The 26204-nt window shown below is 40.1% G+C and overlaps 1 protein-coding gene and 1 non-coding gene across 2 annotated transcripts in view; both read right to left on the reverse strand.

Moving 5' to 3' along the window:
• ACBD3 (acyl-CoA binding domain containing 3) overlaps nt 1–26204 on the reverse strand; it is a 198465-nt gene that overhangs the window by 36904 nt on the left and 135357 nt on the right. The gene's annotated exons all lie outside the window — the stretch shown is intronic.
• On the reverse strand, nt 16865–17056 carry LOC128658512 (U2 spliceosomal RNA). The gene has a single exon (XR_008402203.1). It is a non-coding gene; the product is annotated as a U2 spliceosomal RNA (small nuclear RNA).

Genomic DNA, 26204 nt, shown 5'->3' on the forward strand with positions numbered 1-26204 from the left:
TTTCTTTGGCATGGAGAGTCCACAAATCCATTCAATTACTAGTGGGAATTAAATTCCTCGCTACCAGGGGGAAGCAAAGAACACCCCAGCATTGCTGTTAAAGGGACATATTACTCATATGCTAAATCACTTGAAACTGATGCAGCATACCTGTAAAAAGCTGACACGAAAATATCACCTGAGCATCTCTATGTAAAAAAGGAAGATATTTTACCTCACAATTTCCTCAGCTCAGCAGAGTAAGTCCTGTGTAAAAAGTTATACTTCAGCTGATGTCCAGCTGCAGGTAAAAAATAAATAAAAAAAAATGAATTAAATTAACAGTGCTGAGGTCATGTACTCTTTTACTGTGATCTCATGAGATTTCATAGTAAAATTCCTTAAACTGAATAGGGAAGTAACATGCGTGTTCACGAGGCTCGCTCCCTTGCATGTCCCGGGACAGACATACTGATTTGCTGTTTAAAGTCCTTTGCAATGGGGTGTGAATACTTAGGACATTTTGAGATAAAATATTTCTTTTTTACATAGAGATGTTCAGGTGATTTTCTAGTCAGTTTTTTACAGCTATGCTGTATCGCTTTTAAGCATTTCAACATTTGGGTATCATGGCCCTTTAAGTATCACTCCCACTTCCCATAACTCCCAGTCATTCAGCCGGAGGAATATAGAAAGAGAAGCTGACAAGGGTTAGAGGTGCCCGAGGTTTAAAATAGACAACCGCCGACTTAAAAATAAATTAAGGGCGGGTCGTGGGCTCTCCATGCCAAGGAAAGAAAATTTATCAGGTAAGCATACATTTTGTTTTCTTTCCAATGGCATGGAGAGTCCACAAATCCATTCATATACTAGTGGGAACCAATACAGAATGGAAGGGAGGGAGAAAGAAAGACAGGTGGAAATAAACAGAAGGCACCACTGCTTGAATAACACCTCCACCAAAGAAGCCTCAGCTGAGGCAAGAACGTAAGTTTAAAACTCAGAAAAACAAAATGTATGCTTACCTGATAAATTTCTTTCTTTCCGGATATGGAGAGTCCACGACATCATTCTAAATATTAGTGGGAATATTACTCCTGGCCAGCAGGAGGCGGCAAAGAGCACCACAGCAAAGCTGTTAAGTGTCACTCCCCTACCCATAATCCCGTCATTTGACCGAAGGGAAATGGAAAAAGGAACACCACAATAGTGTAGAGGTGCCTGAGGTTTAGTCAAAAATATCGGTCTTAATTAAGGGTGGGGTCGTGGACTCTCCATATCCGGAAAGAGGTGAAATTTATCAGGTAAGAATACATTTTGTTTTCTTTCCTAAGATATGGAGAGTCCACAACGTCATTCCAATTACTAGTGGGAACCAACACCCAAGCTAGAGGACACGGAATGAATAGGGAGGGAGAACAAGACAGGCAGACCTAAACAGAAGGCACCACCGCTTGAAGAACCTTTCTCCCAAAAGAGGTTTCAGCCGAGGCAAACGTGTCAAATTTGGAAAAAGTATGCAGAGAGGACCAAGTTGCAGCCTTGCAAATCTGTTCCACAGAAGCTTCATTTTTGAAAGCCCAAGAAGAGGAGACAACCCTAGTAGAATGAGCTGACATTCTTTTAGGAGGCTGCTGACCAGCAGTCTCATAAGCAAAATTAATCATACTTCTCAACCAGAGGGAAAGAGAAGTAGCAATAGCCTTCTGACCTTTACGCTTTCCTGAGAAACAAATAAACAGTGCAGAAGACCAGCGAAAATCCTTAGTTGTCAGTAGGTAGAATTTTAGAGCATGCACAACATCCAAGTTGTGCAACAGACGTTCCTTATGAGAAAAAAGGATTGGGACAGAGTAACAAGTAACAACAATTTCCTGATTAATATTTCTATCCGAAACCATTTTAGGAAGAAACCCCAATTTAGTACGAACAACCGCCTTATCATCATGAAAGATAACGTAAGGCGAATAACACTGCAAAGCAGAGTTCCGAAACTCTCAGAGCAGAAGAGATAGCAATAAGAAACAAAACCTTCCAAGATAACTTGATATCTATGGAATGCATTGGCTCAAACGGAGCCTGCTGAAAAACTTTAAGAACAAGGTTAAAGGGACAGTATACACTCATTTTCATATAACTACATGTAATAGACACTACTATAAAGAATAAGATGCACAGATACTGATATAAAAATCCAGTATAAAATGGTTTAAAAAAGTACTTAGAAGCTTTCAGTTTAGCTCTGTTGAAAAGGCAGTTGGAAAGCCCACTGCAAGTGGGAAATAAGACACTCCCCCCCCTCCCCCATCTTTTGCATATGAAAAGACCCTTTACACAAACAGGAGCAAGCTGGAGAAGGTAGCTGACGGTATTCAAATAAAACTTTGGGGCTTGGTTAGGAGTCTGAAAATCAGAGCAATGTTCTTTAAAAATAAGCAAAATTATACATTTTTAAAAAAAACAAACTTTATGGGCTTTACAAATAAATCATCTACAAAACATTTATGCAAAGAAAAAATGTGTATAATGGCCCTTTAAGGCTCCAAGGAGGAACAACAGGTTTAAACACAGGTCTGATTCTGACCAGGGCCTGACAAAAAGATTGAACATCTGGCACATCCGCCAGACGTTTGTGTAACAAAACAGATAATGCAGAAATCTGACCGACAATCCCTTCTCTAGACCTTCCTGGAGAAAAGACAAAATTTTCTCCAAGAGTAGCCCTTTGATTCACACCAATAAATGGTATTTACGCCATACCTTATGGTACATTTTTCAGGAAATCCGATTCCCAGTTGTCCACTCCTGGAATGTGAATGGCAGATAGACAACAATTGTGAACTTCCGCCCACTGAATAATACGTGCCACCTCCTTCATGGCTAAGGAACTCAGAGTTCCTCCTTGGTGGTTGATATAAGCCACTGAGGTGATATGGTCCGACTGGAACCTGATAAACCAGGCTAAGGGCAACTGAGGCCATGCCATCAGAGCATTGTAAATCTCTCTCAATTCCAAGATGTTTATGGGGAGAGTAGACTCCTCCTGAGTCCATAGTCCCTGTGCCTTTAACGAGTCCCAGACTGCACCCCAGCCTAGCAAGCTGGCGTCTGTGGTCACAATCACCCATGAAGGTCTCTGTAAGCATGTGCCCTGAGAAAGCCACCATGGGCGAGAGTCTCTTGTCGACTGGTCTAGATCTGAGACAGATCCGAATGGTCTCCGTTCTATTGTCTGAGCATGCATAACTGCAGAGCTCTGAAATGGAATCGAGCAAAGGGAATGATGTCCATGGAAGTGACCATCAGACCAATTACCTCCATACATTGAGCCACTGATGGCCGAACAGTAGACTGAAGAGAAAGGCAAGGAGAGAATTTTGGATTTTCTGACCTCTGTCAGAAAAATGTTCATAGATAGGAAATCTACTATGGTCCCTAAGAAAACAACCCTTGTAGCTGGAACAAGAAAACTCTTTTCCAGATTCGCTTTCCATCCGTGGGAACGTAGAAAAGACAACAAGATCTCTGTATGAGAATTAGCTCGTTGAAAAGATAGCGCGCCACTGCAATTCCCCGAGACCTGATCACTGTCAAGAGAGCCCCCAGAACCTTTGAGAAAATTCTGGGAGCTGTGGCAAGGCCAGACGGAAGAGCCACTAACTGAAAGTGTTTGTCTAGAAAGGCAAATGTCAGGAAGCTGTGATGATCCCTGTGGATGGGAACATGAAGCTATGCATCCTTCAGGTCTATGACCGTCATGAACAGACCCTCTTGGACTAAAGGAAGAATGGAATGAATGGTTTCCATTTAGAAGGACGGTACCCTGAGAAACTGGTTGAGACACTTTAGGTCTAAAATGGGTCAAAAAGTTCCCTCTTTTTTGGGAACCACAAACAGATTTGAATAGAATCCTAGACCCTGTTCCCTTACTGGAACTGGAACAATCACTCCCAAGGAGGAAAGGTCCTTAACGCAGTTCAAGAATGCCTCTATTTTTTCCTGGTCTGCAGATAATCTTGAGAGATGGAATCTGCCCCTGGGAAGATAAGTTTTGAATTCTATTTTGTAACCCTGAGATACTATGTCCACAGCCCAATGATCTGGGACATCTCGTATCCATGCTTGACAAAACAGGGAAAGTCTTCCCCCCACTTGATCCAATCCTGGACCAGGGGCCAACCCTTCATGCTGACTTAGACTCAGCTGAGGGTTTCTTTGATTGCTTCCCCTTGTTCCAAGACTGATTTTGCTTCCAAGAGGACTTGGGCTGCTCCTGCTTGGAAGAGGAAGACTTTTTGAAGTTACGAAAGGAACAAAAATTACTTTGATGACCTTTAGGTCTATTTTTTCTTATCTTGTGGTAGAAAAGAACCTTTTCTACCCGTAATATCAGAAATTATTTTTGCCAGACCAGGTCCAAACAAGGTTTTCCCCTTGTAAGGAAGCGCCAGAAGCTTGGACTTGAAAGTAACATCAGCTGACCAAGATTTTAGCCACAAAGCCCTGCAGGCTAAGACAGTGAAGCCAGACATCTTGGCTCCCAGTCTAATAATTTGCATGTTAGCATCAGAAATAAATGAATTGGCTAGTTTCAGAGCCTTAATCCTATCTTGGATCTCCTCTGTCGGAGTCTCTACTAAAATTGATTCAGACAAGGCATTGCACCAATAAGATGCAGCACTTGCTACTGTGGCAATACAGACTGCAGGTTGCTATTGTAGACCCTGATGAACATACATCTTTTTCAAATAAGACTCTGGCTTCTTGTCCATGGGATCCTTAAAGGAGCAGCTATCCTCTATAGGGATTGTAGTTCTCTTAGCCAGAGTAGAAATAGCCCCTTCTACTTTAGGTACCATGCGCCATGAATCTAATGGAGTTAGCAAAAGGAAACCTCTTTTTAAAAAATAGGAGACGGGGAGAAAGGTATCCCTGGCTTCTCCCATTCCTGTGAAATAATCTCCGTCACACGGTCTGGAACAGGAAACACTTCCACAGAGGAAGGAACATCATAGTATTTGTTAAGTTTACTAGATTTTTTAGGGTTGACGAGGACAGAAGAGTCAGAGTTGTTCAAAGTAGCCAATACCTCCTTTAACAGTACACAAAGGTGTTCAAGCTTAAATCTGAAGTTTACTTCTTCAGTATCAAATGAAGGAATAATTCATCTCCTCCTCAGACTTATGAGGGAGGGCAACCTGCCTAGCAGTAGGTGGAACAGAAACCTTATTATCTGAATATCTAAATTCCCTCTTGCGTTTTCCCAGTATAGGAAAAGTAGATAATACCGCAGAAGATACTTGTGCAGCAAAATCTGCAGGGAAATAAACTCCTCCAGGAGGCTGAGAGGAACCCCAGAGGCAGAACTTTTTTTCACTTTCTGCAATTTTTTTTAGTGAAAATTTTCTGCAGGTTATTTTTAAATAAAAATCAATTTTAAATTAGGCAGTTAAACTAAATCACCAGGTCAAATGCAATGTGTTTATTAACTGGAGAATAATTACATTTTTATATTTTTTTTTATAATATATTTCAGCAGTTAAAAATTGGATTGCAAATTAGCTGTACACAAAAATAAATTGTAAAAAGCCTCTTGAATAAATGTTTCCTTTTCTCTTGGTCTAACATAGAAATGTAATAATAAAAAAATGTGCATTGCTCATAAGAATGGCTTATATCCAGAAAAAAACAGCAGTCTGGGAAAGGCTAGGGGTTAGGATTAAAAACAATCTGAGAGCCAGTCAATCAATAGGCTGCTGCTTTGCACCTTTACTGCATATTTGACTGTTCACTTTAAACAGCACTTTGCTGTGGATGCGCCGTCTTAAGGAAAACTTACACAATACAGCCAGAGCAAAGCACTCTTTGAAGATAACAGCCTGATGTGGAGCAGTGCTGCAAAGCTAAAGCACTAACAGTTCCTGCATGTGTCATGCTCTTTCTGCAGACATAATGCATTTTCTGTGATGACATCTCAGATCACTGTATGTCCTGCCTTGAGGAGAGGAATTGCAGGGCACTGTATGCGATGCCATAGAGGCTTGGGACGTTTGAGGAGAAAGCTGTGGCATTGCCTGAACGGCATCATCCTGAGAGACATTGGGCTCAGTAACAAAAAAGTTATCTTTACATTTTAAAGTTTTCTTTAAACATGAGGAACAGAATTGCATAGGTAGAACAATTTTGGCCACAAGACACAATAATCCATAGGAACAGACTCTTGCTCCATGATTCTATCTATCAGAATTCCCACAAAAATGTCATGCGACTGGCTTTTATTAGAAACTGCGCAACAGAAAGAATTTTAATAATACATAACATATTACATAAGATTAAAAACATGGATCCATGCACGCATAAATGACAAACAATATACAAAAATTTTTAGATCAAAAATGGAATAGTAGGATCAAACAGATTGGTACCACGTTAAATAGATAAAATACTGTCTCTGATGCAGCTGTCTTATAATAAATGAATGTCCAAAAAAGTATTTGTGTGTTCAAAGGGATGAGTTTATAAATATCCAAAAAATGTGTAAAAACCAGTAAGTGTTTTCCAAAAAAGGTTTATCCAATAAAAAAACATAATTTATGTAAGAACTTACCTGATAAATTCATTTCTTTCATATAGGCAAGAGTCCATGAGTTAGTGACGTATGGGATATACATTCCTACCAGGAGGGGCAAAGTTTCCCAAACCTCAAAATGCCTATAAATACACCCCTCACCACACCCACAAATCAGTTTAACGAATAGCCAAGAAGTGGGGTGATAAGAAAAAAGTGTGAAAGCATAAAAAACAAGGAATTGGAATAATTGTGCTTTATACAAAAAAATCATAACCACCACAAAAAAGGGTGGGCCTCATGGACTCTTGCTAATATGAAAGAAATTAATTCATCAGGTAAGTTCTTACATAAATTATGTTTTCTTTCATGTAATTAGCAAGAGTCCATGAGCTAGTGACGTATGGGATAATGACTACCCAAGATGGGGATCTTCCACGCAAGAAGTCACTAGAGAGGGAGGGATAAAATAAAGACAGCCAATTCCGCTGAAAAATAATCCACACCCAAAATAAAGTTTAAATCTTATAATGAAGAAAACTGAAATTATAAGCAGGAGAATCAAACTGAAACAGCTGCCTGAAGTATTTTTCTACCAAAAACTGCTTCAGAAGAAGAATACACATCAAACAGAGTGTTGAGACTCTCACAACATTCCCTCTAATTAAGGAGATCTACATTTTTTTTTTTCCCTTTGTTGTTTTTGACCATACCTTCATTCCCGTACCCCCCTCGCTTTACCTACTTATCCGCTGTATTCTCTCTCTCTTGAACCCCCCCCTTTTTTTTTTCCCCCCCCTTTGTCTACGGTAGAGAAAGGAGGAAGAAAAAAAGGAAAGAAAATCATAACACTTTTTATCATGTCCTTGCACAAAATATTTTGAATGAGAGCTACTTGTTTTGGCTTCCTCTTTTATGTAAAGTCTCAGATAATGAATACATTTTTATTGTATATAAAGTATCACTCTATAAGAGGTATAGGTTTTCATGGTTGTTTAATTAACATAAAGTTTATTATGTCTTAATATAAGAAACAAAATGTAAAAGAGGTACATATTGTTTATAAATCAAACACTTTGTGTCGATATGAGATGTATTTAGCTCTTTCTTTGTAAGGTAACTGAGATAGGAATTATATTTGAGATGTTGGCTTCATTTCAGTTGGAAAAACGATGGACTACTTCTGAAAACATGTTAGAAACTTACAATATTTGCACTGTGTTTGCTAATCTTATTTTGTTGCAACACCTCAATAAAAAAACTTTGATTTAAAAAAAAAAAAAATGGTAGAATTTAGTAAAAGTATGCAAAGAAGACCAAGTTGCTGCTTTGCAAATCTGATCAATCGAAGCTTCATTCCTAAACGCCCAGGAAGTAGAAACTGACCTAGTAGAATGAGCTGTAATCCTTTGAGGCGGAGATTTACCCGACTCGACATAAGCATGATGAATTAAAGATTTCAACCAAGATGCCAAAGAAATGGCAGAGGCCTTCTGACCTTTCCTAGAACCGGAAAAGATAACAAATAGACTAGAATTCTTTCGGAAATTCTTAGTAGCTTCAACATAATTAAAAGCTCTAACTACATCCAAAGAATGCAATGATCTCTCCTTAGAATTCTTAGGATTAGGACATAATGAAGGAACCACAATTTCTCTACTAATGTTGTTAGAATTCACAACCTTAGGTAAAAATTTAAAATAAGTTCGCAACACCGCCTTATCCTGATGGAAAATCAGAAAAGGAGATTCACAAGAAAGAGCAGATAATTCAGAAACTCTTCTAGCAGAAGAGATGTCCAAAAGAAAACAAAACTTTCCAAGAAAGTAATTTAATGTCCAGTGAATGCATAGGTTCAAACGGAAGAGCTTGAAGAGCCCCCAGAACCAAATTCAAACTCCAAGGAGGAGAAATTGACTTAACAGGTTTTATACGAACCAAAGCTTGTACAAAACAATGAATATCAGGAAGAATAGCAATCCTTCTGTGAAAAAGAACAGAAAGAGCAGAGATTTTGTCCTTTCAAGGAACTTGCAGACAAACCTTTATCCAAACAATCCTGAAGAAACTGAAAAATTCTCGGAATTCTAAAAGAATGCCAGGAAAAATGATGAGAAAGACACCAAGAAATGTAAGTCTTCCAGACTCGATAATATATCTTCCTAGATACAGATCTACAAGCCTGTAACATAGTATTAATCACAGAGTCAGAGAAACCTCTTTGACTAAGAATCAAGCGTTCAATCTCCATACCTTTAAATTTAAGGATTTGAGATCCTGATGGTAAAAAAGGACCTTGTGACAGGACTGGTCTTAACGGAAGAGTCCACGGTTGGCAAGAAGCCATGCGGACACGATCCGTATACCAAAACCTGTGAGACCATGCTGGAGCCACCAGCAGAAAAAAACGAGCATTCCTTCAGAATCTTGGAGATTACTCTTGGAAGAAGAACTAGAGGCAGAAAGATATAGGCAGGATGATACTTCCAAGGAAGTGACAATGCATCCACTGCTTCCGCCTGAGGATCCCTGGATCTGGACAGATACCTGGGAAGTTTCTTGTTTAGATGAGAAGCCATCAGATCTATTTCTGGAAGTCCCCACATTTAAACAATCTGAAGAAACACCTCTGGGTGAAGAGACCATTCGCCCGGATGTAACATTTGGCGACTGAGATAATCCGCTTTCCAATTGTCAATACCTGGGATATGAACCGCAGAGATTAGACAGGAGCTGGATTCCGCCCATACCAGTATTCGAGATACTTCTTTCATAGCCAGAGGACTGTGAGTCCCTCCTTGATGATTGACATATACCACAGTTGTGACATTGTCTGTCTGAAAACAAATGAACGATTCTCTCTTTAGAAGAGGCCATGACTGAAGAGCTTCTGAAAATTGCACGGAGTTCCAAAATATTGATTGGTAATCTCACCTCCTGAGATTTCCCAAACCCCTTGTGCTGTCAGAAACCCCCATACAGCTCCCCAACCTGTCAGACTTGCACCTGTTGAGATCACAGTCCAGGTTGGAAGAAAAAAAGAAGCCCCCCTGAACTAAACGATGGTGGTCTGTACCACGTCAGAAGGTGTCGAACAATCAGTTTTAAAGATATTAAATGAGATATCTTTGTATAATCCCGGCACCACTGGTTCAGCATACAGAGCTGAAGAGGTTGCATGTGAAAAAGAGCAAAGGGGAACACGTCCAATGCAGCAGTCATAAGAACCTAGAATTTCCATGCATAAGGCTACCGAAGGGAATGATTGAGACTGAAGGTTTCAATAAGCTGAAACCAATTTCAGACGTCTCCTGACCAATAGAGACAGAGTCATGGACACTGAATCTATCCGGAAATCTATAAAAGGTTACTCTTGTCTGAGGAATCAACAAACTGATTGGTTAATTGATCCTCCAACCATGTTCTTGAAGAAACAACACTCATAAAAAGCTGGAAAGGATCTTTCCATTGAAAATGAGCAAAAGGAATTAAATCCAATGCTGTGGCCATAAGACCTAAAACTTCTATGCATATATAGCAACTGAAGGAAATAATAGAGACTAAAAGGTACCGACAGACGGAACCCAATACAAATTGTCCCTTGTCTGATAGAGACAAAGATAGTGACATAAACCATCTGGAAACCTAAAAAAAAAGGTGACCCTTGCGTGAGGAATTAAGAGCTTTTGAAAAAAGATCCTCTAACTATGTCCTGAAGAGCAAGTGAAACATATGAGAATCCGCATCCTCAGGAAATAATCTGAATGAAAACAGAAAAATGAAGAATACGCATTTATTGTATCTAAAGAAAACAAATAATGCTATCAATGACCACAAAAAGGCAAAATAGTTTGAATAAAACTCCAAAACCCAGTTCCTAGAAAAGGAACTGGAAAAAAACCCCAGAAGATTCCAGGTCTGAGCAGCGCTTGAACCCCATGGGTACCCAGCCATGCCTCAACAGTATCCAAAATATATAGGACAGAAACACACTGAAAGAAAGCGTTAGCCTTACTGGAATAAAATCAAAGAAATTTGGACAAAATAGAACCAAATAAATTTCAAAGAAGTCTTAACCTGCCCCTTACCAGCCAAGCTGGAATACGGCACGTGCATAGCAACATTAGGGAGCTAATTTCGAACCCCAATTAAAAACATGTTACTTGGGAAAGAACTCAGGATTCGTTCCTTAATAAGAACAACCAAACTAGTATAAGCTTAAAGTTTTAGTCTTAGAACTCAATCTTGAAGCCCATAGTAACAGTTAAGAATTGAATCCAATTATAATTGATTATCTTAGAACAAAAGAAATATGGATTTTCTTTTTTTTTTTTTTTTTTTAAATCACAGAATTCTTCTAGCTAAAATAGCTAAAGACATAGATTAACCCTCATTTGCGAATATATTCAATAAAATGAAGACACAAATGAAATCATTAGCATGATAGTCCAGTTTAACCCTTTCGTGACAGGGTTAAAGTGCCTACATCGGAACAACTGTTCCGATGTAGACAAATTGAAACTACGCGATCGTGCATACGATCGCGAGATTTCAATTATTGGATCGCATCTGGGGGGCGTCCCTACAATCCTAGGAACGCCCTCCAGACCGCGATTAAATCCCTGAAGCACAGAAGGCTTCAGGACAGCCGTTAGTTATGACGTTCCATTCCGTCATAACGGCTTTAAAGCCCAGTCTAATTATGACGGAATGGAACGGCATAACGGCTTTAAAAGGTTAAAGGACCAGTCAAAACAGAAGACTTGCAAAATGCAAAACAACAAGACAAATGCAACGGCACCTAGTCTAGTAAATGTTGTCCCTTAACAATGCTAAAATAAATCATGATCTGATACTTGATCTTAAAGTAAACAGAAAAAATGAAGCAATTGCAATATCACAGGACCAAGAAAAGTACCTGAAACTAAAAAATTTTCCAAAAATAAGATACAACTATATAAAGGAAAATAAATACTATTTTGCTATAAAAACAATAGCATAATTAGTAGGAGTAGAGATAGCTCCAATAAATTGGAGAACCCTCCAAATTGAATTTAACTGCTGACAAAGAATATAGTTTAAAAATAAAAGAAAATTCTCAGCCTATTCCATTCCCTAGTATGGGGAATTGGAAAGAAAACCTCTGAAATCACAGAAGAAATAAAAAGGCAGAAATAGTGTCAGCTAGTCTTAAAGAACTAGTTACCTTAATATCCAAAATAATCAACACCTCTTCAACAAAGAACAAATGTACTTTAATAATAAAAAAATTATATAAAAAAGTAGATTTGTTAGTGTCAATATCTGATGAAGAGAATTTCTGAAAGAGAAAAAAACATCATCAGAGAAGGATAAATCAGTATGTTGTTGGTCATTTGAAACTTCAATAATTAAAAAAGAAGTGAAAAAGACCTAAAAATCGTATTAGAAGGCACGAAGTCAGACATAGCCTTAAGCAGAAAAAATATTTCTTATAAATCTTCTAAACATTTCTTGCACTTAAGAATGGAAATGTATAAAGCATAAATACTAATGGAATCTGCATGTAAAAGTATATCATAATAACTTATTACAAACCATAGCTAGAGATAAACATTTATAACATTTAAAATTAATGAACTTAGCTTTGGTAGAACTGAAACTCAGTTAAGCATTTTTCCAGAAGTGGCTTCTGACTCAGGGACAAACGGAGACATCTTGCAATATGTAATAGAAAAAACAACATATAAAACAAAATTGATCAAATTCCTTAAATGACAGTTTCAGGAATGGGAAAAAATGCCAGTGAACAAGCTTCTAGCAACCAGAAGCAATAAATAATGAGACTTAAAAAATGTGGAGACAATAGTGACGCCCATATTTTTTAGCGCCAAAAAAAAGACTCCCACATTATTTGGCCCCTAAATGCTTTTGGCGCCAAAAATGACGCCACATCCGGAACGCCGACACTTTTGGCGCAAAAAAAACGTCAAAAAAAAAAAAGACGACGCAACTTCCGGCGACACGTATGACGCCGGAAACAGAAAAAAAATTTTGCGCCAAAAAAGTCCGCGCCAAGAATGACGCAATAAAATGAAGCATTTTCAGCCCCCGCAAGCCTAATAGCCCACAGGGAAAAAGTCAAATTTTAAGGTAAGAAAAAAATTGATTAATTGATATGCATTATCCCAAATATGAAACTGACTGTCTGAAATAAGGAATGTTGAACATCCTGAGTCAAGGCAAATAAATGTTTGAACACATATATTTAGAACTTTTATATAAAAGTGCCCAACCATAGCTTAGTGTGTCACAGAAAAGACTTACTTACCCCAGGACACTCATCTACAAGTAGTAGAAAGCCAAACCAGTACTGAAACGAGAATCAGTAGAGGTAATGGTATATATAAGAGTATATCGTCGATCTGAAAAGGGAGGCAAGAGATGAATCTCTACGACCGATAACAGAGAACCTATGAAATAGACCCCGTAGAAGGAGTTCATTGAATTCAAATAGGCAATACTCTCCTTACATCCCTCTGACATTCACTGCACGCTGAAAGGAAAACCGGGCTCCAACTGCGGATATGCTGCGGAGCGCATATCAACGTAGAATCTAGCACAAACTTACTTCACCACCTCCATAGGAGGCAAAGTTTGTAAAACTGATTTGTGGGTGTGGTGAGGGGTGTATTTATAGGCATTTTGAGGTTTGGGAAACTTTGCCCCTCCTGGTAGGAATGTATATCCCATACGTCACTAGCTCATGGACTCTTGCTAATTACATGAAAGAAATGTATGTCCAATAAAAAATTATTTGAAAAAAAGAGTCTTGAAAAAGGCCTGTTATCAGGCCGAAACGCGTCAACATATAAATGGTGAGAATATTTCTGATACTCTAAATAAGTATTTTTCAAATTGTCTACAGTATTGTTTTTATTTTTTTCACAGGTTTTTTAACTCTATTATAATGGGACTTTAACCAAGCTACCACTCAGGAATTACCTTCAATTTTTGAATATCTCATTATAACTGATATTGATCATTGAATTCACTATTTGACTTTGAGTTTTGCCTTTTTGTATTCATATACATTTTTTCACATATCTGACACTACTAACGTTTTATTTTTTATCTATTTTTAAACTTTTTTACACTTGGATTTTTTTCTAATTTGGATTTTTCATCATTTGGAGCCAGCATCACAAGGATTTCCTAGCACATACTGAACACTTAATCACTTTGGACACATTTTTTCAAATAATTTTTTATTGGACACACATTTTTTATTGGATATACATTTGGATTGGATAAACCTTTTTTGGACAACACTTACTGGTTTTTACACATTTTTTGGATATTTATAAACTCATCCCTTTGAACACACAAATACTTTTTTGGACATTCATTTATTATAAGACAGCTGCATCAGAGACGGTATTTTATCTATTTAACGTGGTACCAATCTGTTTGATCCTACTATTCCATTTTTGATCTACATTTTTTGTATATTGTTTATTTTCATTTATGCGTGCATGGATCCATGTTTTTAATATTGTGTAATATGTTATGTATTATTAAAATATAATTGTTTAATGCTAATATTCACCTCTGCCTTTGGGCGCTCACTTCTATACCTCAACTGCATTTGCTATTTTTCTAAGGTTGGCTAGGCATCCTTGTTGAAGAGAGCTGTAGGTGTTTATACTAGCGCCAGACCCACGCACTTCTTTTCAAACAGCCTATCTTACCGTTATTGCTTAGTTTGTATTAAAGAAAAAAAATAAGATAATGCCACATTAGTCCCAAGAACAACTTTAGTACCACACTTAAAGTTGATAAATAATTAACGAGCCACATATTGAAAGTTAACCCCTTCATGCCCAGAAAGGATAAACATTAAGTCTCATCACATACATAATGTGCCTGCATACTGCCTAAATAATATCCCTTACAAAAGGATTTATTATGTCCCAAATAAGGTAATGCAGAGAAAATCTTTTAAGCGCACGTCTCCATACCTAGAAGACAAAAGCACTTACCTGCAATTTCCTGCTATCCGGAAGTTAGCCAACTCACAAGGCGTGAAAGGACACATACTCCTTACAAATACCTGTAGAAAAAGAAAGAACAGAGTAGCCAACTCTGGCTTTCTATACCATGGGCAGCAAACATGTTAGAGAACCAAGCAAGAACTACCTCACAACTTTCTAAATGCTTTAAAGCCACCACTACTCTACTGAAGAGATTAATGTGGACTACAGCTAGACCCAAAATCTTGCTTGTAGCGAAAAGAAATACATTTTTTCTTCAGACACCAAACTTCACCTCCTCCATTGACAGAGGCAAAGAGAATGACTGGGGGTTATGGGTAGGGGAGTGACATTTAACAGCTTTGCTGTGGTGATCTTTGCCTCCTCCTGATGGGCGGGAGTGATATTCCCACTAGTAATTGGAATGACATTGTGGACTCCCCACATCTTAGGGGAAAAAAAATAAGCAACGAAGACCAAGTTTCACAGAAACCTTACCGTTAAATATCCTGGCAGAAGAAAACAGCCCAAGAGAAAAATTCATTATTCCCTGAGGAGGCTGTCGTCCAGCTAACTCAGAAGCCAACCAAATAACCCTTCTCAATCAAAAGGAATGAATGAAGAGGCTTACTGGCCCTTACGTTTACCAGAGAAAACAAAAAAGGGCAGAACATTGAAAATTCCTAGACACTTGCCAATAGAACATCAGAGCACGTACAACATCCATGATATGAAACAGACGTTCCTTTGTTCTGTCCTATTCCTTTTTATGATAAGGAACAACACCTTCTGAAAGATATTGCGGGTTGACACCACCTTAGGAAGTAATCCCAAGTTGGTACGAAGGTCTGTTCTATCCTCCAGAAAAATACAACACAAAGGATCTGGGACACTACGAGTAGAAGAAAAGCGAGCAGAAACAAAATCTTCCAAGATGGAAACTAGAGTAAACTGAGTGCAGAAGTCCAAACGGAGCCTTCTGCAGAACTCCAAGAAGTAGCAACCTACTAAAACACAGGCCTGAATTGGACTAAGGCCTGAACAAGAGATAGAATATCTGGAGTCAGCCAGATGCTTAAGCTAATCGAAATAGAGATCTGGCTTTTTTGAGACCAGACTGATAAATCCTTCTCCAGGGACTCCTGAAAAACAGACAGAATGCAAGGAATCCTCACCTGTTCCAAAATCAATCCCTAGATTCATACCAGAAAAAGTATGTATCTTGCGATGTACCGGCTTACGATCCTGATCATAGGATCAATCAACTTAACAGAAAAACTTTGTCTAGACAAGACTAGGTGTCCATTCTCCAGGCACTCAGCTTGTAGAATCTAGATTGGATGTAGAAAAGGGCCTTTAAATAGAAAGTCCTACCTCAGAGACAAAGTCCACTGGGAAAAGGATGACATCTTCACCAGAACCGTATTCTGCGATGCCAAGCCGGGGAGAGTAGAAGCAACAAAACCTGTTCCTGTACGAAACAGGCTTTCGCCGAGGAAAGAGGGTAAAAAGAGAAAAACAGGCGGACAAGACCGAAGTCCCACAGAACCGCCAGAGGGGGCGACCAGAGCTGCAAGGAAATGCCTAGATTAAATCCTTATCTAGGGAGCTTGGTGTTTAGAAGAAACGCCATCCTATTCCACTCTGGAACTCCCAACCTGAGAAAAATTCTGAGATACCTTGGGGAAAAAAAAAAACACTTGCGAGACCCCTCCGAATGCAAGATGCTAGATCTCGCTCTCTCATTGCTAGGGAACTCCATGTTCCTCCCTGAATGATGAAATAGGACACCAAAGTGATAACATCTATTGAATCTGAAAGACCAAGCAAACTCCTTGCAGCTAATCAGAGCTTTGAAGATCGCTCTCAAGTCCACGAATAAAAGACGGACTCAGTCTAAACTAGATCCTAGAGAACCCCAATCTGATCTGTCTGTTAAAGAGACAAACTTTCACAAAGGTTTCCAGAAAACTGGAACCTAGTATAGATGGTCCAGAACAAATCTACAGGACAATAAAAATCTCTCGTCGGGTTGTCCAGGACAATCCTCTAAGAAAGGTCTGGAAGACATGATGAGAATAATCCAGGTCCAAACCTGAAGTACCACCATTACTATAACAACAATAGTTGTTGTTCGGACCAAATCAGCCATTTCTGAAAAGATACCTAACTCAGGGCTGACGGATAAACCGCGGAGGACTACCTCTGGACTACCAGGTAAACCCTAAGAAGAACATAAAAATCTAAATATAGATAGACAAGGAGCGTAGGAATAAAACTACGCAATTCAAACACCTCTTTTTGAGAGAGGTTCACCACTCCTGAAGAAACTGTCATACCAGGCCAATGCGTGGAGTAGACAGAGCGAGCTCTACTGCTATCTCTTAGTTCCAAAGATCCATTTAATATAAGGCTCCAGATAGGGGACATATCAGATATTAAACTGATAAGAACAGATACTACCCTTGATCTTAGTAAAAAAAATCCAAGAAGCGAAAACATGGGACAAACTGCTCAAGGGGGAAAAAAACTCTGTCCCGCCTACCTTCTCCGTTAACAACCCTCCTCTCCAACCCGAACATAGCAGCACTGCAGACAATACCCGATGCAACTATGGCAACTATTCACTCACATATTGCAGTTTACGCTCTACTAAATAACGGGAAATTACTACCAGAATCAGAGATCAAAGATAAACTTTCACCCAAAACACAAAAGTGGTACACATTTTCAAATGTCTCATTTTATACAAAGTAACACAAACAAACAAGAATTGATTAGCCCACTACTACCCTTTGAAACAATCTGCCACTTCCCAGAACCTTCTAAAAGAGGTTTGTCTTTGTCTTATAGAATATTGATAGAACTCCACTCAAAACTCCTACCAAAATATACCAAAACTTGGGAAAAGGAGCTCAAAATAAAAATACCTTCTAAAGATTGGCAAATCATATTTAAATCACCCTCTTCCATGAGCATTACAGAAACTAACATGAAACTACTAACCAGATGGTATTTATACCCAGGGAGGTTAAGCAAAATGTTCCCAAACACCAGTAAAACGTGCTGGAGGGGATGTGGGCAAGAGGGTTCACCAACACGTTTGGTGGAGTTGCCCATACATTGTCAAATACTGGGAAGATGTGGTAAAAGAAATATCACTGGTAGTAGCACAGAACCTAGACCCAGACCCAATGATAATTATATTTAATAAGCCACCAAAGTTTAAATGCCACTATAGATTAGCAATACTTTACATAATGATCAGTGGAGCCAAAAAGCTGATCCCTAGACTATGGAAAACACCATAAATCCCAACGATTTCAGAATGGAGACAAAATGTCTCTAGATTGATATCACTAGACAAATATCACTAACAGCAAACAAAACGCTTAGATTTTTACCACCACATGGTATTCTATTGGGAAGAATATATAGCTACACTAGAACTAGTTTAATATCACTACACTAACCAACCGATAACTCAACTCGAATACTAAACAATACCCACAAACTGCACCACAAGAGGGGTAAATGATACTCAAGCTTAGCAGATGTACTGATCACACACTCACCAGCCATGGAGAGATACATATGGGACAAAGGAAAAATCAAGCAGAAGAATGCCCCCATAGGATTTCCCCTGAATATACATTATGTCTGTAATTAACATGAGTGGCAATCTATTCATAGCCTTGTTCAATTATGATTATTTCTGTTTATTTTTATTTCCGATTTATGTTTAGTTGGATTTCATTGTATTGCACCATTTTATTTTCAATAAAGCTTTATGGAAAAAAAAAAGAAAAAAAAAGTCCTAGAAGCGAACCAGCTATCAGCAAGATATAGATTATCAGAAGAGAAAGAAAACTACAGATTAAACTATAAATTATCCCCATAGGAGAACAACAATACATTGCATTTAAATACATCTTCCCCTATCAGAATAGGGAAGCAAACTAGTAACTCTCAGTTGCTAAACTACCTTATTAACCACTATGCCATTCAAGATTCAAGTAGCACTAAAGAAGAAAGAACAGCTCCCCCAAGAGGAAAGAAAATCAATCAGATATACACCCTTCTACAGAAAAAAATGATAAACATCCGACATCCATGTTTAACCATAAAGGTAAAACATGTGTCCATAGTACACTTCTACTGTAAAAATCAGATGTTAACAATCCCTAAGGTACAGAGACGAATAAGAAATAAGCATGTAGAGCTTATACCTATATCCAGAAAAACAGAATTTATGTTTACCTGATAAATTTCTTTCTCCAACGGTGTGTCCGGTCCACGGCGTCATCCTTACTTGTGGGATATTCTCTTCCCCAACAGGAAATGGCAAAGAGCCCAGCAAAGCTGGTCACATGATCCCTCCTAGGCTCCGCCTACCCCAGTCATTCGACCGACGTTAAGGAGGAATATTAGCATAGGAGAAACCATATGGTACCGTGGTGACTGTAGTTAAAGAAAATAAATTATCAGACCTGATTAAAAAAACCAGGGCGGGCCGTGGACCGGACACACCGTTGGAGAAAGAAATTTATCAGGTAAACATAAATTCTGTTTTCTCCAACATAGGTGTGTCCGGTCCACGGCGTCATCCTTACTTGTGGGAACCAATACCAAAGCTTTAGGACACGGATGAAGGGAGGGAGCAAATCAGGTCACCTAAATGGAAGGCACCACGGCTTGCAAAACCTTTCTCCCAAAAATAGCCTCAGAAGAAGCAAAAGTATCAAACTTGTAAAATTTGGTAAAAGTGTGCAGTGAAGACCAAGTCGCTGCCCTACATATCTGATCAACAGAAGCCTCGTTCTTGAAGGCCCATGTGGAAGCCACAGCCCTAGTGGAATGAGCTGTGATTCTTTCGGGAGGCTGCCGTCCGGCAGTCTCGTAAGCCAATCTGATGATGCTTTTAATCCAAAAAGAGAGAGAGGTAGAAGTTGCTTTTTGACCTCTCCTTTTACCTGAATAAACAACAAACAAGGAAGATGTTTGTCTAAAATCCTTTGTAGCATCTAAATAGAATTTTAGAGCGCGAACAACATCCAAATTGTGCAACAAACGTTCCTTCTTTGAAACTGGTTTCGGACACAGAGAAGGCACGATAATCTCCTGGTTAATGTTTTTGTTAGAAACAACTTTCGGAAGAAAACCAGGTTTAGTACGTAAAACCACCTTATCTGCATGGAACACCAGATAAGGAGGGGAACACTGCAGAGCAGATAATTCTGAAACTCTTCTAGCAGAAGAAATTGCAACTAAAAACAAAACTTTCCAAGATAATAACTTAATATCAACGGAATGTAAGGGTTCAAACGGAACCCCCTGAAGAACTGAAAGAACTAAATTGAGACTCCAAGGAGGAGTCAAAGGTTTGTAAACAGGCTTAATTCTAACCAAAGCCTGAACAAAGGCTTGAACATCTGGCACAGCTGCCAGCTTTTTGTGAAGTAACACCGACAAGGCAGAAATCTGTCCCTTCAGGGAACTTGCCGATAATCCTTTTTCCAATCCTTCTTGAAGGAAGGATAGAATCCTAGGAATCTTAACCTTGTCCCAAGGGAATCCTTTAGATTCACACCAACAGATATATTTTTTCCAAATTTTGTGGTAAATCTTTCTAGTTACAGGCTTTCTGGCCTGAACAAGAGTATCGATAACAGAATCTGAGAAACCTCGCTTCGATAAAATCAAGCGTTCAATCTCCAGGCAGTCAGCTGGAGTGAAACCAGATTCGGATGTTCGAACGGACCCTGAACAAGAAGGTCTCGTCTCAAAGGTAGCTTCCAAGGTGGAGCCGATGACATATTCACCAGATCTGCATACCAAGTCCTGCGTGGCCACGCAGGAGCTATCAAGATCACCGACGCCCTCTCCTGATTGATCCTGGCTACCAGCCTGGGAATGAGAGGAAACGGCGGAAACACATAAGCTAGTTTGAAGGTCCAAGGTGCTACTAGTGCATCCACTAGAGCCGCCTTGGGATCCCTGGATCTGGACCCGTAACAGGGAACTTTGAAGTTCTGACGAGAGGCCATTAGATCCATGTCTGGAATGCCCCACAGCTGAGTGACTAGGGCAAAGATTTCCGGATGGAGTTCCCACTCCCCCGGATGCAATGTCTGACGACTCAGAAAATCCGCTTCCCAATTTTCCACTCCCGGGATGTGGATAGCAGACAGGTGGCAGGAGTGAGACTCCGCCCATAGAATAATCTTGGTCACTTCCTCCATCGCTAGGGAACTCCTTGTTCCCCCCTGATGGTTGATGTACGCAACAGTCGTCATGTTGTCTGATTGAAATCGTATGAACTTGGTCCTTGCTAGCTGAGGCCAAGCCTTGAGAGCATTGAATATCGCTCTCAGTTCCAGAATATTTATCGGTAGAAGAGATTCTTCCCGAGACCAAAGACCCTGAGCTTTCAGGGATCCCCAGACCGCGCCCCAGCCCGTCAGACTGGCGTCGGTCGTGACAATGACCCACTCTGGTCTGCGGAATGTCATCCCTTGTGACAGGTTGTCCAGGGACAGCCACCAACGGAGTGAGTCTCTGGTCCTCTGATTTACTTGTATCTTTGGAGACAAGTCTGTATAGTCCCCATTCCACTGACTGAGCATGCACAGTTGTAATGGTCTTAGATGAATGCGCGCAAAAGGAACTATGTCCATTGCCGCTACCATCAACCCGATCACTTCCATGCACTGAGCTACGGAAGGAAGAGGAACGGAATGAAGAATCCGACAAGAGTCCAGAAGCTTTGTTATTCTGGCCTCTGTTAGAAAAATCCTCATTTCCGAGGAATCTATAATTGTTCCCAAGAAGGGAACCCTTGTTGACGGGGATAGAGAACTCTTTTCCACGTTCACTTTCCAGCCGTGAGATCTGAGAAAGGCCAGGACGATGTCCGTGTGAGCCTTTGCTCGAGGGAGGGACGACGCTTGAATCAGAATGTCGTCCAGGTAGGGTACTACTGCAATGCCCCTTGGTCTTAGCACCGCTAGAAGGGACCCTAGTACCTTTGTGAAAATCCTTGGAGCAGTGGCTAATCCGAAAGGAAGCGCCACGAACTGGTAATGTTTGTCCAGGAATGCAAACCTTAGGAACCAATGATGTTCCTTGTGGATAGGAATATGTAGATACGCATCCTTTAAATCCACCGTGGCCATGAATTGACCTTCCTGGATGGAAGGAAGGATAGTTCGAATGGTTTCCATCTTGAACGATGGGACCTTGAGAAATTTGTTTAAGATCTTGAGATCTAGGATTGGTCTGAACGTTCCCTCTTTTTTGGGCACTATGAACAGATTGGAGTAGAACCCCATCCCTTGTTCTCTTAATGGAACAGGATGAATCACTCCCATTTTTAACAGGTCTTCTACACAATGTAAGAACGCCTGTCTTTTTATGTGGTCTGAAGACAACTGAGACCTGTGGAACCTCCCCCTTGGGGGAAGTCCCTTGAATTCCAGAAGATAACCCTGGGAGACTATTTCTAGCGCCCAAGGATCCAGAACATCTCTTGCCCAAGCCTGAGCGAAGAGAGAGAGTCTGCCCCCCACCAGATCCGGTCCCGGATCGGGGGCCAATATTTCATGCTGTCTTGGTAGCAGTGGCAGGTTTCTTGGCCTGCTTTCCCTTGTTCCAGCCTTGCATTGGTCTCCAAGCTGGCTTGGCCTGAGAAGTATTACCCTCTTGCTTAGAGGACGTAGCACCTTGGGCTGGTCCGTTTTTACGAAAGGGACGAAAATTAGGTCTATTTTTTGCCTTGAAAGGCCGATCCTGAGGAAGGGCGTGGCCCTTACCCCCAGTGATATCAGAGATAATCTCTTTCAAGTCAGGACCAAACAGCGTTTTCCCCTTGAAAGGAATGTTTAGTAGCTTGTTCTTGGAAGACGCATCAGCCGACCAAGATTTCAACCAAAGCGCTCTGCGCGCCACAATAGCAAACCCAGAATTCTTAGCCGCTAACTTAGCCAATTGCAAAGAGGCGTCTAGAGTGAAAGAATTAGCCAATTTGAGAGCATTGATTCTGTCCATAATCTCCTCATAAGGAGGAGAGTCACTATCGAGCACCTTAATCAGTTCATCAAACCAGAAATATGCGGCTGTAGTGACAGGGACAATGCATGAAATGGGTTGTAGAAGGTAACCCTGCTGAACAAACATCTTTTTAAGCAAACCTTCTAATTTTTTATCCATAGGATCTTTGAAAGCACAACTATCCTCTATGGGAATAGTGGTGCGTTTGTTTAAAGTAGAAACCGCTCCCTCGACCTTGGGGACTGACTGCCATAAGTCCTTTCTGGGGTCGACCATAGGAAACAATTTTTTAAATATGGGGGGAGGGACGAAAGGAATACCGGGCCTTTCCCATTCTTTATTAACAATGTCCGCCACCCGCTTGGGTATAGGAAAAGCTTCTGGGAGCCCCGGCACCTCTAGGAACTTGTCCATTTTACATAGTTTCTCTGGGATGACCAAATTTTCACAATCATCCAGAGTGGATAATACCTCCTTAAGCAAAATGCGGAGATGTTCCAATTTAAATTTAAATGTAATCACATCAGATTCAGCCTGCTGAGAAATGTTCCCTAAATCAGTAATTTCTCCCTCAGACAAAACCTCCCTGGCCCCCTCAGATTGGGTTAGGGGCCCTTCAGAGATATTAATATCAGCGTCGTCATGCTCTTCAGTAACTAAAACAGAGCATCCACGCTTACGCTGACAAGGGTTCATTTTGGCTAAAATGTTTTTGACAGAATTATCCATTACAGCCGTTAATTGTTGCATAGTAAGGAGTATTGGCGCGCTAGATGTACTAGGGGCCTCCTGAGTGGGCAAGACTCGTGTAGACGAAGGAGGGAATGATGCAGTACCATGCTTACTCCCCTCACTTGAGGAATCATCTTGGGCATCATTGTCATTATCACATAAATCACATTTATTTAAATGAATAGGAATTCTGGCTTCCCCACATTCAGAACACAGTCTATCTGGTAGTTCAGACATGTTAAACAGGCATAAACTTGATAAGAAAGTACAAAAAACGTTTTGAAATAAAACCGTTACTGTCACTTTAAATTTTAAACTGAACACACTTTATTACTGCAATTGCGAAAAAACATGAAGGAATTGTTCAAAATTCACCAAACTTTCACCACAGTGTCTTAAAGCCTTGAAAATATTGCACACCAATTTTGGAAGCTTTAACCCTTAAAATAACGGAACCGGAGCCGTTTTAAGCTTTAACCCCTTTACAGTCCCTGGTATCTGCTTTGCTGAGACCCAACCAAACCCAAAGGGGAATACGATACCAAATGACGCCTTCAGAAGTCTTTTATAAGTATCAGAGCTCCTCTCACATGCGACTGCATGCCATGCCTCTCAAAAACAAGTGCGCAACACCGGCGCGAAAATGAGACTCTGCCTATGCTTTGGGAAAGCCCCTAAAGAATAAGGTGTCTAAAACAGTGCCTGCCGATATTATTATATCAAAATACCCAGAATAAATGATTCCTCAAGGCTAAATAAGTGTTAATATCAATCGATTTAGCCCAAAAAAAAGTCTACAGTCTAAATAAGCCCTTGTGAAGCCCTTATTTACAATCGTAATAAACATGGCTTACCGGATCCCATAGGGAAAATGACAGCTTCCAGCATTACATCGTCTTGTTAGAATGTGTCATACCTCAAGCAGCAAAGGACTGCAAACTGTTCCCCCAACTGAAGTTAATTGCTCTCAACAGTCCTGTGTGGAACAGCCATGGATTTTAGTTACGGTTGCTAAAATCATTTTCCTCATACAAACAGAATTCTTCATCTCTTTTCTGTTTCTGAGTAAATAGTACGTACCAGCACTATTTGAAAATAACAAACTCTTGATTGAATAATGAAAAACTACAGTTAAACACTAAAAAACTCTAAGCCATCTCCGTGGAGATGTTGCCTGTACAACGGCAAAGAGAATGACTGGGGTAGGCGGAGCCTAGGAGGGATCATGTGACCAGCTTTGCTGGGCTCTTTGCCATTTCCTGTTGGGGAAGAGAATATCCCACAAGTAAGGATGACGCCGTGGACCGGACACACCTATGTTGGAGAAATACCTCCACTGAAGACAGAGAGGGAAAAAGAGTAAATGTATACAGTAGAAGAAATTTTAAGATAATCAGACATGCTGAGAATCGGAAAAATAATCTATTTCTATAATAATGAGAGGGATGAAAAATGAAATGTTAAAATTATCTGAAAACACATCATTAAGATGTCCAGAGAAAGAATACAATAAGTAGACATGATGCTTAAATGAATATCTAGGGCAACCCGTACAAGAGAGGAATAAAACATGAGAATGCCAACATCCCTAGCCCACCAAAAAGCAATCTAATGCTAATTACAATACCATATATGCATCAGAAAAGAGATAGCCGAGATCCTGTATGACCCCAGGATTCTCCAATATGCTGCAGTCTAAATTGTAGCTTAAGTCTCCAAACCATCAGGGGAATGAACCCTAAAAACAGAATTTATGCTTACCTGATAAATTACTTTCTCCAACGGTGTGTCCGGTCCACGGCGTCATCCTTACTTGTGGGATATTCTCTTCCCCAACAGGAAATGGCAAAGAGCCCAGCAAAGCTGGTCATATGATCCCTCCTAGGCTCCGCCTACCCCAGTCATTCGACCGACGTACAGGAGGAAATATGCATAGGAGAAACCATACGATACCGTGGTGACTGTAGTTAGAGAAAATAATTCATCGGACCTGATTAAAAAAAACAGGGCGGGCCGTGGACCGGACACACCGTTGGAGAAAGTAATTTATCAGGTAAGCATAAATTCTGTTTTCTCCAACATAGGTGTGTCCGGTCCACGGCGTCATCCTTACTTGTGGGAACCAATACCAAAGCTTTAGGACACGGATGAAGGGAGGGAGCAAATCAGGTCACCTAAATGGAAGGCACCACTGCTTGCAAAACCTTTCTCCCAAAAATAGCCTCCGAAGAAGCAAAAGTATCAAATTTGTAAAATTTGGCAAAAGTGTGCAGAGAAGACCAAGTCGCTGCCTTACATATCTGGTCAACAGAAGCCTCGTTCTTGAAGGCCCATGTGGAAGCCACAGCCCTAGTGGAGTGAGCCGTGATTCTTTCAGGAGGCTGCCGTCCGGCAGTCTCATAAGCCAATCGGATAATGCTTTTAAGCCAAAAAGAAAGAGAGGTAGAAGTTGCTTTTTGACCTCTCCTTTTACCAGAATAAACAACAAACAAAGAAGAAGTTTGTCTGAAATCTTTAGTTGCGTCTAAATAGAATTTTAGAGCACGGACTACGTCCAAATTGTGTAACAAACGTTCCTTCTTTGAAACTGGATTTGGGCACAAAGAAGGTACAACTATCTCCTGGTTAATATTCTTGTTGGAAACAACTTTCGGAAGAAAACCAGGCTTAGTACGCAAAACCACCTTATCTGCATGGAACACCAGATAGGGTGGAGAACACTGCAGAGCAGATAACTCTGAAACTCTTCTAGCAGAAGAAATTGCAACCAAAAACAAAACTTTCCAAGATAATAACTTAATATCTACGGAATGTAAGGGTTCAAACGGAACCCCTTTAAGAACTGAAAGAACTAGATTGAGACT

The sequence above is a fragment of the Bombina bombina genome, chromosome 4 (assembly GCF_027579735.1).
Source record: "Bombina bombina isolate aBomBom1 chromosome 4, aBomBom1.pri, whole genome shotgun sequence".
Lineage (NCBI taxonomy): Eukaryota > Metazoa > Chordata > Amphibia > Anura > Bombinatoridae > Bombina > Bombina bombina.